The sequence below is a fragment of the Trichechus manatus genome, unplaced genomic scaffold (assembly GCF_000243295.1).
Source record: "Trichechus manatus latirostris isolate Lorelei unplaced genomic scaffold, TriManLat1.0 scaffold00005, whole genome shotgun sequence".
NCBI classification, from domain to species: domain Eukaryota; kingdom Metazoa; phylum Chordata; class Mammalia; order Sirenia; family Trichechidae; genus Trichechus; species Trichechus manatus.
Window position 1 is genome coordinate 22502189 of NW_004443941.1, and position 12622 is coordinate 22514810.

The window sequence follows — 12622 nt, forward strand, 5'->3', positions numbered from 1 at the left end:
TGTTGTGAGATTGTTAACCATTGTCATAGGGCAACATTTGTAGTAACTGTTAAATGAGAAACTATTTTGTTCTGTAAGCCTTCATCTTAATTAAGAATAACAGCGCAATTGGAAGAGCATAGTCAATGTCACTGAACTGTGTATGTAGAAATGTTTGAAACGGTGTATCTTTGGCTATGTGTATTTTCACCAAAAAAATAAATAAAAAGGTTGAGAATTTAAAGGGTTAATATGTTGTGGGGTTGTTAACCAATGTCATAAAACAGCATGTGTAGTACTGTTTCATGAAAAACTATTTGTTCTGTAAGCCTTCACCTGAAGTACAATAAAATAAAAGTAAAAATAAATACAACTGGGGAAGATCTGCCTCCTCAAAATAGGGTTGAGCTTAATGACATGGATAGAGTGAAGCTTTCAGGGCCTTCATCTGCTTTTATGGCATGACTCAAAATGAGAAGAAACAGCTACATACATTCATTAATAGTCTGAAAGTGGAATGTATGAAGTATGAATCTAGGAAAATTGGAAACTGTCAACAATGAATGGAACACATAAACATTGATGTCAGGCATTAGTGAGATGAAATGGACTAGTAGTGGCCATTTTAAATCAGACAATCATATGGTCTACTATGCTGAGAAAGAAACAAATTAAAGAGGAATGGTGTTGCATTCATAGTCAAAAAGAATACTTCAAGATCTATCCCAAAGTGCAACACTGTCAGTGATAGAATAATATTCATACACCTACAAGGAAGACCAGATAATATGACTATTATTCAAAGTTACACACCAATCACTAAGGCTAAACATGAAGAAATGGAAGATTTTTATCTACTTCTGCAGTCTGAAATTGATGAAACATGCTATCAAGATGCATTGATAATTACTGTGATTAGAATGCAAAACTGGACTTAAAGAAGAAGGATCAGCAGTTGGAAAATATGGCTTTGGTGATAGAAATGATGCTGGAGATTGCATGATAGAAATTTGCAAGTCCAACGACTTCTTTACTGCAAGCACCTTTTTCCAACATCATAAACGGCAACTATACACATGGACCACGCCAGATGAAATTCATAGGAATCAAATAAACTACATCTGTGGAAAGAGATGTTGGAGAAACTCAATATCATCATTCAGAACAAGGCCAGGGCCAACTGTGGAATAGATCATCAATTGCTAATGTGCAAGTTCAAGTTGAAGTTGCAGAAAATTAGAAGTCCATGAGAGATGAAGTATGACGTTGAGTATACTCCACCTGAATTTAGAGACCATCTCAAAAACAGATTTGATACATTGAACACTAATGACCGAAGATTAGACGAGTTATGGAATGACATCAAGGACATCATACATGAAGAAAGCAAGAGGTCATTAAAAAGACAGGAAAGAAAGAAAACACAAAACGGATGTGGGAAGACTCTGAAACTTGCCCTTGAACATCGAGTAGCTAAAGCAAAAGGAAGAAATGATGAAGTAAAAGAGCTGAACAGATTTCAAAGGGTGGCTTGAGAAGACAAGGCAAAGTATTATAATGAAACTTGCAAAGACCTGGAGATAGAAAACCAAAGAGAAGCACCTGTGTGACATTTCTCGAGCTGAAAGAACTGAAGAAAAAATTCAAGCCTCGAGTTGAAATACTGAAGGATTCTACAGGGAAAATATTAAACAACGCAGGAAGCATCAAAAGAAGATGGAATGAATACACAGAGTCACTGTATCAAAAAGAACTGGTCAACGTTCAAGCATTACAGGAGGTAACATATGATCGAGAACTGATGGTACTGAAGGAAGAGGTCCAAGCTGCACTGAAGGCATTGGCAAAAAACAAGCCTCCAGGAATTGACATTATACAAATTAAGATGTTTCAACAAATGGATGCAATGCTGGAAGTGCTCACTAGTCTATGCCAAGAAATTTGGAAGTCAGTTACCTGGCCAACCGAGTGGAAGAGATCCATATTTGTATCCATTTCAAAGAAAGGTGATCCAATAAAATGTGGAAATTATAGAACAATATCATTAATATCAAACAGAAGTAAAATTTTGCTGAAGATCATTCAAAAATGGCTGCAGCAGTACATCGACAGGGATCTGCCAGAAATTCAAGCTGGATTCAGGAGAGGACGTGGAACGAGGGATATCATTCTGATGTCAGGTGAAACTTGGCTGAAAGCAAAGAATACCGGAAAGATGTTTACTTGTGTTTTATTGATGATGCAAAGGCATTTGACGGTGTAGATCATAACAAACTATGGATGATACCATCGCAAAGAATGGGAATTCTAGAATACTTAATTGTGCTCATGAGGAACTTGTACTTAGACCAAGAGGCAGTCGTTGGAACAGAACAAGGAGATACTGCATAGTTTAAAGTCAGGATAGGTGAGCATCAGGGTTGTATCCTTTCATCATACTTATTCAATCTGTAAACTGAGAAAATAACCTGGACTATATGAAGGAGAACTCGGCATCAAGATTGGAGGAAGATTAATTAACAGCCTGTAATATGCAGATGACACAACCTTGCTTGCTGAAAGTGAAGAGGACTTGAAGCACTTACTGATAAAGATCAAAAACCACAGCCTTCAATATGGATTACACCTCAACATAAAGAAAACGAAAATCCTTACAGCTGGACCAATAAGCAACATCATGATGAATGGAGAAAAGATTGAAGATGTCAAGGATTTCATTTTACTTGGATCCACAATCAACTCCCATAGCAGCAGCAGTCAAGAAATCAAATGACACATTTCATTGGGCGAATCAGCTGCAAAAGATCTACTGAAAGTGTTAAAAAGCAAAGATATCACTTTAAGGACTAAGGTGCACCTGATCCAATCTATGGTGTTTTCCATAGCCTTATATGCATGCGAAAGCTGGACAATGAATAAAGAAGACTGAAGAAGAATTGATGCCCTTGAATTATGGTGTTGGCAAAGAACACTGAACATATCATAGACTGCCAGAAGAACAAATGAATCTGTCTCAGAAGAAGTACAACCAAATTGCCCATTAGAAGCTAGAATGGCAAGACTTTGTCTCATGTACTTTGGACTTGTTATCAGGAGGGACCAGTCCCTGGAGAAGGACATCATGCTCAGTAGAGTAGAGGGTCAGCAAAAAAGAGGAAGACCTTCAATAAGATGGATTGACACAGTGGCTGCAATAATGGGCTGAGGCATAGCAATGATTGTGAGGATGTCACAGGACCAGCTCCAAGGCAATTAACAACCCAGTTATCTAGTTTATCTTCTGGTGTTTGTGAATTGTTAGTTATGTTTGGATTGAATTTATGCCATTTGTTAGGGCCCCTAGCATTGTTCCTAGTTTTTCTCCTATGATCTTTATCGTTTTAGGTTTTATATTTAGGTCTTTGATCCATTTTGAGTTAGTTTTTTTGTATGGTTTGAGGTAAGCGTCCTCATTCATTTTTTTTTTTACAGATGGACATCCATTTTTGCTAGTACCATTTGTTGAAAAGACTGTCTTTTCCTCATTTAATGGACTTTTATACTTTGTCAAAGGTCAGCTGACTATAGGTGAACGGATTTACATCTGAGTTTTTGATTCTGTTCCCTTGGGCTATGTGTCTGCCATTGTACCATTACCAGGATGTTTTGACTACCATGGCTTTAGAGTAGGTTTGGAGATCAGGTAGTGTGAGGCCTACTACTTTGATTTGTATTTCACCGATGCTTTCTTATCTAAGGCCTCTTTCCTTTCTGTATAAAGTTGTTGATTAGTATTTCTATTTCATTAAATTTGGATAGGGATTGCATTATACCTGTAGATTGCTTTGGGTAGGATTAACATTTTCATTATATTGAACCTTCCTATCCATGAGTATGGTATGTTTTTCCATGTATGTATGTCTCTTTTGGTTTCTTGCAATCGTTTTTTTCTGTAGTTTTCTTTGTATAGTTCTGTTATATTCCTGGTTAGATTTATTCCTAAGTATTTTATCATTTTAGGGGCTGTTATAAATGGTATTGTTTTCCTGATTTCCTTTTCAAAATTTTCTTTGCTGACGTGTAGGAATCCAACTGATTTCTGTATGTTGATCTTATATCATGCTACTCTGCTGCATCTTTCTATTAATTCCAGTATTTTTCTTGTGGAATCTTCAGGTTCTCTACGTATAGAATCATATCATCTGTAAATAGGGATAGTTTTACTTCTTCCTTTCCAATTTGAATTCCCTTTATTTATTTTTTTTCCTTGCCTTATTTCTCTAGCTAGGACTTCCAGCACAGTACTAAAAGGAGTGGTGATCAAGGGCGTTCTTGTCTTGTTCTCATTCTCAGAGGGAATGCTTTCAGCCTCTCTTCACTGAGAGTGATGTTGGCTGTTGGTTTTATACAGATACCCTTTATTATGTTGAGGAGTTTCCCTTCTATACCTATTTTATTGAGAGTTTTTATCAGGAATGGGTGTTGGACTTTATCCGATGCCTTTTCTGTGTTGATTGAGATGATCATGTGATTCTTTTCTTTTGTTGTATTTATGTGGTGAATTACGTTGATTGATTTTCTAATGTTGAACCATCCTTGTATACTTGGTATAAATTGTATTTGGTCATGGTTTATTATTTTTTTGATATGATGCTGAATTCTATTGGCTAGAATTTTGTTGAGAATTTTTGCATCCATATCTATGAGAGATATTGGTCTGTAATTTTCTTTTTGTTTGGTATCTTTGCCTTGCTTCGGTATTAGGGCTATGCTGGCTTCATGGAGTGAATTTGGGAGAATGCCTCCCACTTCTATGCTCAGAAATAGTTTGAGTAGTTCTGGTGTGAGCTCTTCTCTGAATATTTGGTAGAATTCCAGTGAAGCCATCCAGGCCAGGTCTTTTTTTATTGTTGTTGCTGGGATTTTTTTTTTTTTTAATTACCTTTTTCATCTCTTCTCTTGTTATTGGTCTGTTCAGATTTTTTATCTCAGTTTGTGTTAGTAATGTGTTTCTAGAAATTCTAAATTCCTTAGGTTCTCAATTTGTTGGAGCACAATTTTTCATAGTATCCTGTTATGATCCTATTTATTTCAGTTGGGTCTGTTATAATGTCCCCTGTCTCATTTCTTATGTGGGTTATTTGCTTCTTCTCCTGTTTGTTTGTTTTGTTAGTTTGGTCAATGGTTTGTCGATTTGGTTAATCTTTTCAAAGAATCAGCTTTTAGTCTTGTTGATTCTATTGTTTTTCTGTTCTCTATTTCATTTATTTCTGATCTAATCTTTATTGTTTCCTTTCTTCTCATGGCTGTGGGCTACTTTTGCTGTTCTCTTTTTATTTGTTGTGTCATATGGCTAATGTTTTTATTTTTCCCATTCTTCTTTTTTGATGTATGCATTTATTGCTATTAATTGACCTCTGAGTACTTCCTTTGCTATGTCCCAAAGGTTTTGGTATGATGTTTTCATTCTCACTTAATTCTAGGAATTTTTTATTCCCTCTTTGATTTCTTCTATTACCCAGTTGCTTTTAAGCAAGGTGTTATTCAATTTCCATGTATTTGATTTTTTTTTTCCCCTTGCTCTTCCTGTTATTGATTTCTCCTTGTATGGCATTAGGAAAAGAAAGAATGCTTTGTATTATTTCAGTGTTTTTGATTTTATTAAGGGTTGCTTTGTGATGTAAAAAGCAGTCTATTATGGAGAATGTTGCATGTGCATTGCAAAAGAATGTATACTTTACTACTGTTGAGTGGAGTGTTCTATGTATGTCTATGAAGTTAAATTGGTTGATTTTGGCCTTTAGATCTTCTGTGTCTTTGTTGAGTTTCTTTCTAGATGTTCTGTCCTTTACTGACAGTTGTGTGTTAAAGTCTCCTACTATTATTGTGGAACTCTCTGTTTCTCTTTTCAGTGCTGTTAGTTTGTTTTATGTGTTTTGGAGCCTTGTTGTTTGTTGCATAGATACTTATTAAGGTTTTGTCTTCTTGGTGGATTGACCCTTTAATCATTATATAATGTCTTTGCTTGTCTTTTATGGTTGCTTTTGCCTTAAAGTTGATTTTATCTGAGATTAGTATTGCCACTCCTGCCCTTTTTGGTGACTGTCTGTTTCATATATTTTTTCCATTATTTGATTTATAATTTATTTATGCCTTTGCATCTAAAGTATGTCTCTTGTAGACAGCATATTGATAGGTAGTGTTTTTTGTTTATCCAGTCTGCCACTCTCTGTCTTTTTGTGGGTGCATTTAAGTCATTTACATTCAGTGTGATTGTCAATAGGTGTGAGTTTATTGGTGTCATGTTGTTGTGCTTTTTTTTTTTTTGTGGCACTAACATTTTCTTTGTTCCTCTTACTTTCCTGTGCTGATTTCTTTTTGTTTGTAGGTTTTCTTTTCTTTCATTATTATAGATTTTGTGTTTGCTGAGTCTTTATGTATTTCTTCTTTTTTATTCTGATGAGTAAGTTTGTTAACTTTCTTTGTGATTACTTTGAAATTTACCCCTATCTTCCTAAGTTGGAACAAGTCTCATATTACTTGATATTGCCTCAACTTCCCTTCCATTAGAAAGTTCTATACCGACACCATTTATTCCTCCTTTTATTGTTTTGACAATGTTGTCATTTACAAATTGATGTCTCTGTTTCCCTGTTTTAAGTCTTTTAGCTCTTTTTATTATTATTATTGAGAGTTCTTTACCTAGGTTGGTATCTGGCTTATGCTGTCCTGTATCCTAGGCTCCAGTTGTTGTCTGCTGTTATTGATTCTCTACCTGAAGGACACCCTTTAATATTTCTCATAAGTTTGGTTTGGTTTATACAATTTCCCTTAATTTCTGTTAATCTGGAAATGATCTAATTTTCCCATCATATTTGAGAGAGAGTTTTACAGGATATATTATTTTTCATTGGCAGTTTTTTTCTTTCAAGGTCTTACATATGTCTTCCCATTGCCTTCTTGACTGCATAGTTTCAGAGTTTAGTCTTATTATTTCCCCTTTGTAAGTGACTTTTCATTTTTCTCAAGCTGCTCTCAGGATGCTTTCTTCATCTTTGGTTATGGCAAGTGTGATTACGTATGTCTTGGTGACTTTCTTTTGGGGTCTATGCTAGAAGGGGTTTGTTGAGCTTCTTGCCTTACCAGTTTTTCATCTTTCATGATATTTGGTAAGTTTTCTGCCAGCAAATCTTCAACAATCTCTGCTGTGTTTTTCATTTTCTCCTCCTGTTCTGGGACTCTGATCACAGGCAACCTTTTTCTTTTGTTTGAGTCCCACATAATTCTTACATTTTCTTCATTCTTTTCTCTGATTTTTCCTCAAAGTGGAATGTTATGGATTGAATTGTGTCTCCTCAAAATGTATGTCAACTTAACTAGGCCATGATTCCCAGTATTATGTGATTGTCCACCATTTTGTCATCTGATGTGATTTTCTTATATTTTGTAAATCCTACCTCTGTGATGTTAATAAGGCAAGATTAGAGGCAGCTATGTTAATGAGACAGAACTTAATCTACAAGATTAGGTTGTATCTTGAGTCAATCTCTTTTGAGGTATAAAAGAGAGAAGAGAGCAGAGATACAGAGGTGTCTCATACCACCAAGAAAGTAGTGCCAGGAGCAGAGCACATCCTTTGGACCTGGGGGTCTCTGTGCTGAGAAGCTCCTAGACCAGGTTAAGACTGATGACAAGGACCTTCCTCCAGAACTGACAGAGAGAGAAATCCTTCCCCAAGAGCTCGTGCCCTGAATTCAGACTTCTAGCCTACTAGACTTTGATAGACTAAATTTCTCTTTGTTAAAGCCATCCATTTGTGGTATTTCTGTTACAAAAGCACTAGATAACTAAGACATGGCATCTATAGACTTGTTTTCAATCTTGCTGATTCTGTCTTCCATTTTTTCAAATTTGCTCCTAAAACCTTCTTTTGAGTTGTCCATTTCTGAAATTTTTTTGTTTATCTTTTGGATTTCTGAAGAGGGTTTTAAATGTTTTGAGAATATAATGTTTAAATATGTTATACTATTTATGAGATAAATTAGGAAAAAGTCATTCATTCAAAATGTTAGTTCTGAGGCCACATTCCACTGCTAAAAAAGGTAATAAAAAAAAAAAAAGTTATCCCTAAACCAAATGGAATAGCTTCCTGTTTCATTTTGGAAAAGAATAATAATTAAATGTGAAATAACTTGCAAACTTTTTATTTCATAAAAAATAAAACAAGAGAAAGCCTAAATTATCTGGGGAGTATTTTTTACCTAACATTACAAGTTTGTTTGTTTTGTTTTTGTTTTAGTTCAGCCAGTTGATAATGAACAGCCTGATGAAATGAGCAGGAAATGAATAGAGTTGGTTGGGATAACTCTTTCATGACTAGTGGAACATATGGTATCTTACCCATTTTTATGTCTCTGGAGTTCTTTAGGAGTTTTTCCTGCTGAAAGTATTTGCTTCCCTCCAGTGGGGACTTGTGTAACAGTGAAACGTGAAAGAAACATTCATGGAAGCAAAATAGCTGGGGTATTAGGCAAAACCAGTGGTGTCCCATGTAGCCAAATGGGAGGTGCCGCACAGTAAATCCTGATACAGAAGACTGGTGGGCCAGAAAGGCTCCCACAAATCACGTATTTTTACATAATATTTCTCAAAATCTCTAATACTAACCAAATATTTAAACACACTCAATGACTCAGCATGCACTCTACTACTCAAAACACATGATATCAATAAAAAATTCATAGCAGAAAATGATTGAGTCTTGAAAGGGATAAAGAACAAATATGAGGCTTTAAAACTGGAAGTAATCTCTCATTTCAAAACCTTGGAGCTACTGTAGTATCATTTCAGGTAAATTCATGGAGGATTCCAAAATTCTATTAACTATGATGTCCTCATAGTAGAGACCGATAGTAAGTTGCTAAGAGTACATACTGCATATGATCTTACCTAAAAATAAAGATGCTTTATTAGCACAATTGACAGAACTGAAGGAGGGCAGTCAGCAAAATTAAAAAAATTAATGTTGTACTTAAACCGAAAACTAAACTCATTGCCATCAAGTTGATGATGACTCAGTGACCCTATAGGACAGAATAGAACTGCCTAATTCCAAGGAGCAAGTGGTGGACTTGAACTGCTGACCTTTTGGTTAGCAGCCGAGCTTTTAATCACTGCCCCACTGGGGCTCAAATGTTGTACTTACCATGTGCTTTACAGATTGCTTGATCCTATCCAAAACTTAACTGATCTAAAATCAGTCCAGAACACTATATTAGCATTCTTTTACCATCCTGATAGCATTTAGGAATGCATGCTACTGACTTTTCTTGAGCAAGAGAAGAATCTATTTTGGCATTTGGTCTCCCAATGGTCCCTGTTGTTAAAAAGATAAGTTAGTCATAAACAGATAATATAGTTTAGATTGCTTTTAGGAGAGAGGTAGTTTTCTGAACTAAAGTGAAAGCTCTATAATAACTTTACTATAGAAAGGTAATGAATGAAAACTTTACTGTTATATAATGAAGGAAATAAAACCTGCTAAGAGATAAGAAATAAAATTTTAAAAAATTAGAAAATGTAAATATATTTATATTATAAAAAGCCAGGTGAAGATTTAGTATAGTTTTATTGGCATATGTTCTGGATTGAATTGTGTCCCTCAAAGATGTGAGTCAACTTGCCTAGGCCATGATTCCCAGTATTACATGATTGTCCTCCATTTTGTGATCTGATTTAATTACCTATGTGTTGTAAATCCTAACTTCTATGATGTTAATGAGGTAGGATTAGAGGCAGCTATGTTAATGAGGCAGGGCACAATCTACAGAATTAGATTGTTATCTTGAGTCAATCTCTTTTGAGATATAAAAGAGAGAAGCGAGCAGAGAGGAGAGGGACATCATTACCACCAAGCAAGAAGAGCCAAGACCAGAGTGCATCCTTTGTACCCAGGACCCCTGTGCTGAGAAGCTCCTAGACCAATGGAAGATTGATGATAAGGACCTTCCCCCAGAGCTGACAGAAAGAAAAAGTCTTCCCCTGGAGGTACTGCCCTGCATTCAGACTTCTAGCCTCCTAAACCATGAGAGAATAAACTTCTGTTTGTTAAAGCCATAAACTTGTGATATTTCTGTTATAGCAGCACTAAATAACTAAGATAGCATAGATTCAGTAAACCAAGGAAAGAAAGTTTTGTTTTGTTTTTAATATGGTAAATGAGATAAAACAGCTAAATTGCTTAAGTTAAAGAATCAGACTGAATATACGTAGAAACAGATATAGAGACTAGCACAATTGGAAGAAAGAGTTAATGTGGTTAAATGTATGGCCCTGTATTATAAAATATATGGATCCAACTCCAATGTTCCCTCTTCTAACATCTGATTCTCTGTAGGACCTTCTCTGCCTCCACGCACTCTCACACTGTAGGCATCTACTTTGAGCCTGTCATTTACATATGAGTCTTTGAACAATTATTATAACACAGTAAAAATGCTTTTTTTCTTCCCTTGTATTTTTTCAGAGACTAAATATCTTTCTATTTCCTAAAAAGGAGGGCTCTTTAAATCTTCTCTTCATGTTTTTGTCTTAACAGCTGAGGGTTAATTCCTCAAAACCTAAGTAGGGCAAGATGCAGAAAGAGCCATGGCAATTCAGTGAGCACCCAACTTAACCACTTTCCAGGGACAGTTCTGTATAATCCGAACTCCTATTTGTTGGAATACTGAGCTATGTCTAAGAAATGCAATCCATATTTTCCTTTAGTTCAAGTTCAGACTTCCTGATAGAAACATATTTTTTGTGTAAAACTGTTTTCACAAAACTAAACGGGTATGCCAGCCCAGGGTAAGGATGAAATGGCAGGATGGGACAGAAAAGCTGGTAATGGGGAACCCAAGGTCAAGAAGGGGAGAAAGTTGACATGTTGTGGGGTTGGCAAGCAATGTTACAAAATGTATACGTATTAATTGTTTAATGAGAAACTAATTTGCTCTGTAAACTTTCATCTAAAGTACAAAAAAAAAAAAAAACGAACAGTTTCCTTTTGGGTTTTGGTTAAAACTCGAACTCTGTGTCATGGCCCATGAGCCTCTGTGTGGGAAACAATTGCTGTCCTCCTCTCTGATGTCATCTTATAGATCCTCAAAGAAGAAGTTCATGTGTCCAAACCACTGTTATCCACAATGTCTGAGCTTGTAAGCACTCAATAAATACTTGTTAATGAAAAGAAAAATTTTTCATTGAAATGGTGGAAGTGGGAGTGAAAACCTGAATTACAATTTTTTCTACAGTCATAGCCTAGCTAATCAAGTTCTCTATCATCATCACTGAATGATTTATACTCTCTACTCATTGCCTTTCTATAGCCTCATAGAAGTGCAAAGCATAAAACTTTGGGTAATACACTTTGCTCTGCTTCTTCCAACAGCTCGTTTCCTATCGTGATATTTGACTCCCACCTCCAATGTCAAAATTGGCACAATCCACTTTAGGTCTGTGATTTTTTGATAATGGTTTCCAGGTAAATTTAAATGTATTCAGAATATACATTTTCTTATTTCCAGTGTAAAGTTTTTGTTTGTTTGTTTTTTCTTTTCAGTAACCCCAGCCCAAGGAGCCGTTAGTGATGTCCAGTGAGGGAAACAGGTCTTTTGATACCTTGTAAACCTATAAATGACAAATGTGATGTTTTTATTATTATAATAGTCAGTTAGGAGATATACAGATTTTTACAATTATGACCAAATCACATGTTTTTTATTTGAACAAGAATGAGTTAGCTTTTATGGCAGTCCTACAGTTCAAAGAGGATTTAAGAAAATATTACATATTAAACTTCATTTAAATCTTAAACATATGTTTTTTGGGTACAGGATGAGAGTCTGAGAAACTTTCTTCTATGTTCTTTTCTATGTTCTGTATCCAAAAAACATAGTCTTGGAAGCTTCAAATACATTTTAGAGATTAGAAGATTTTTATGCCAGCCCCAAAATTTCTAGTGATAGCTTCTTGGCCTTTTGGCTGAGATCAAGTATAGTATCTGTTCTTATCAGTTTAATATCTGATACGTTCTCTATCCAAAATTTCTAGTGAGCTTCTATACTGGACAACATTATGGTTAGATGTTAGTCATAGTGACTTTGTTATTCATTTTCTTGTAATGTAGCTTCTTTCCAATCACCCTTTTAGATAATATGTTTTTAAATTAGACAAAATTCAATTTAAAAAAATCAATGAACAGTTTTAAAACAGATCCGCTTCTTGAAAGTCAAAATTTTTTTGACTGCTGTTTTATTTTATGTTTTTCAAATTTTAGTGTATCTTAAAATTATTTTTATATTCCCATTACTGAAGAATCTGTAAAGTAAATTTGAGGATTTCCAAAATTAGAAGCCACTAGACCTTTGTATTTTGAGCCTTGGATCCCTGTAGCTCTCACTTTCTCTTTCCTGTCTCAATCACTATCAAATCTCTTTAAAAATGTTACAGTCAAATTGTTTCCATATTAGAAAAATCCTGGTTAAAAGTGGCTAGAAGAAGTGAAATTTTTCAGCACCAAGGAAGGTCATCCTCCTTCTCTAAAATAGTACTGTCTTAGAATGCATTAGTATTGCTCTCAGCTCTCAGATTCTTAGTCTGCATTCTCTCATTCTCCAGTCTA

The 12622-nt window shown here is 35.2% G+C and overlaps 1 pseudogene; it reads left to right on the forward strand.

The window, feature by feature from the left end:
• The first annotated feature begins 11962 nt into the window (after positions 1 to 11962).
• LOC111821516 (uncharacterized) lies at positions 11963 to 12077 on the forward strand (annotated as a pseudogene).
• The last annotated feature ends 545 nt before the right edge of the window (positions 12078 to 12622 follow it).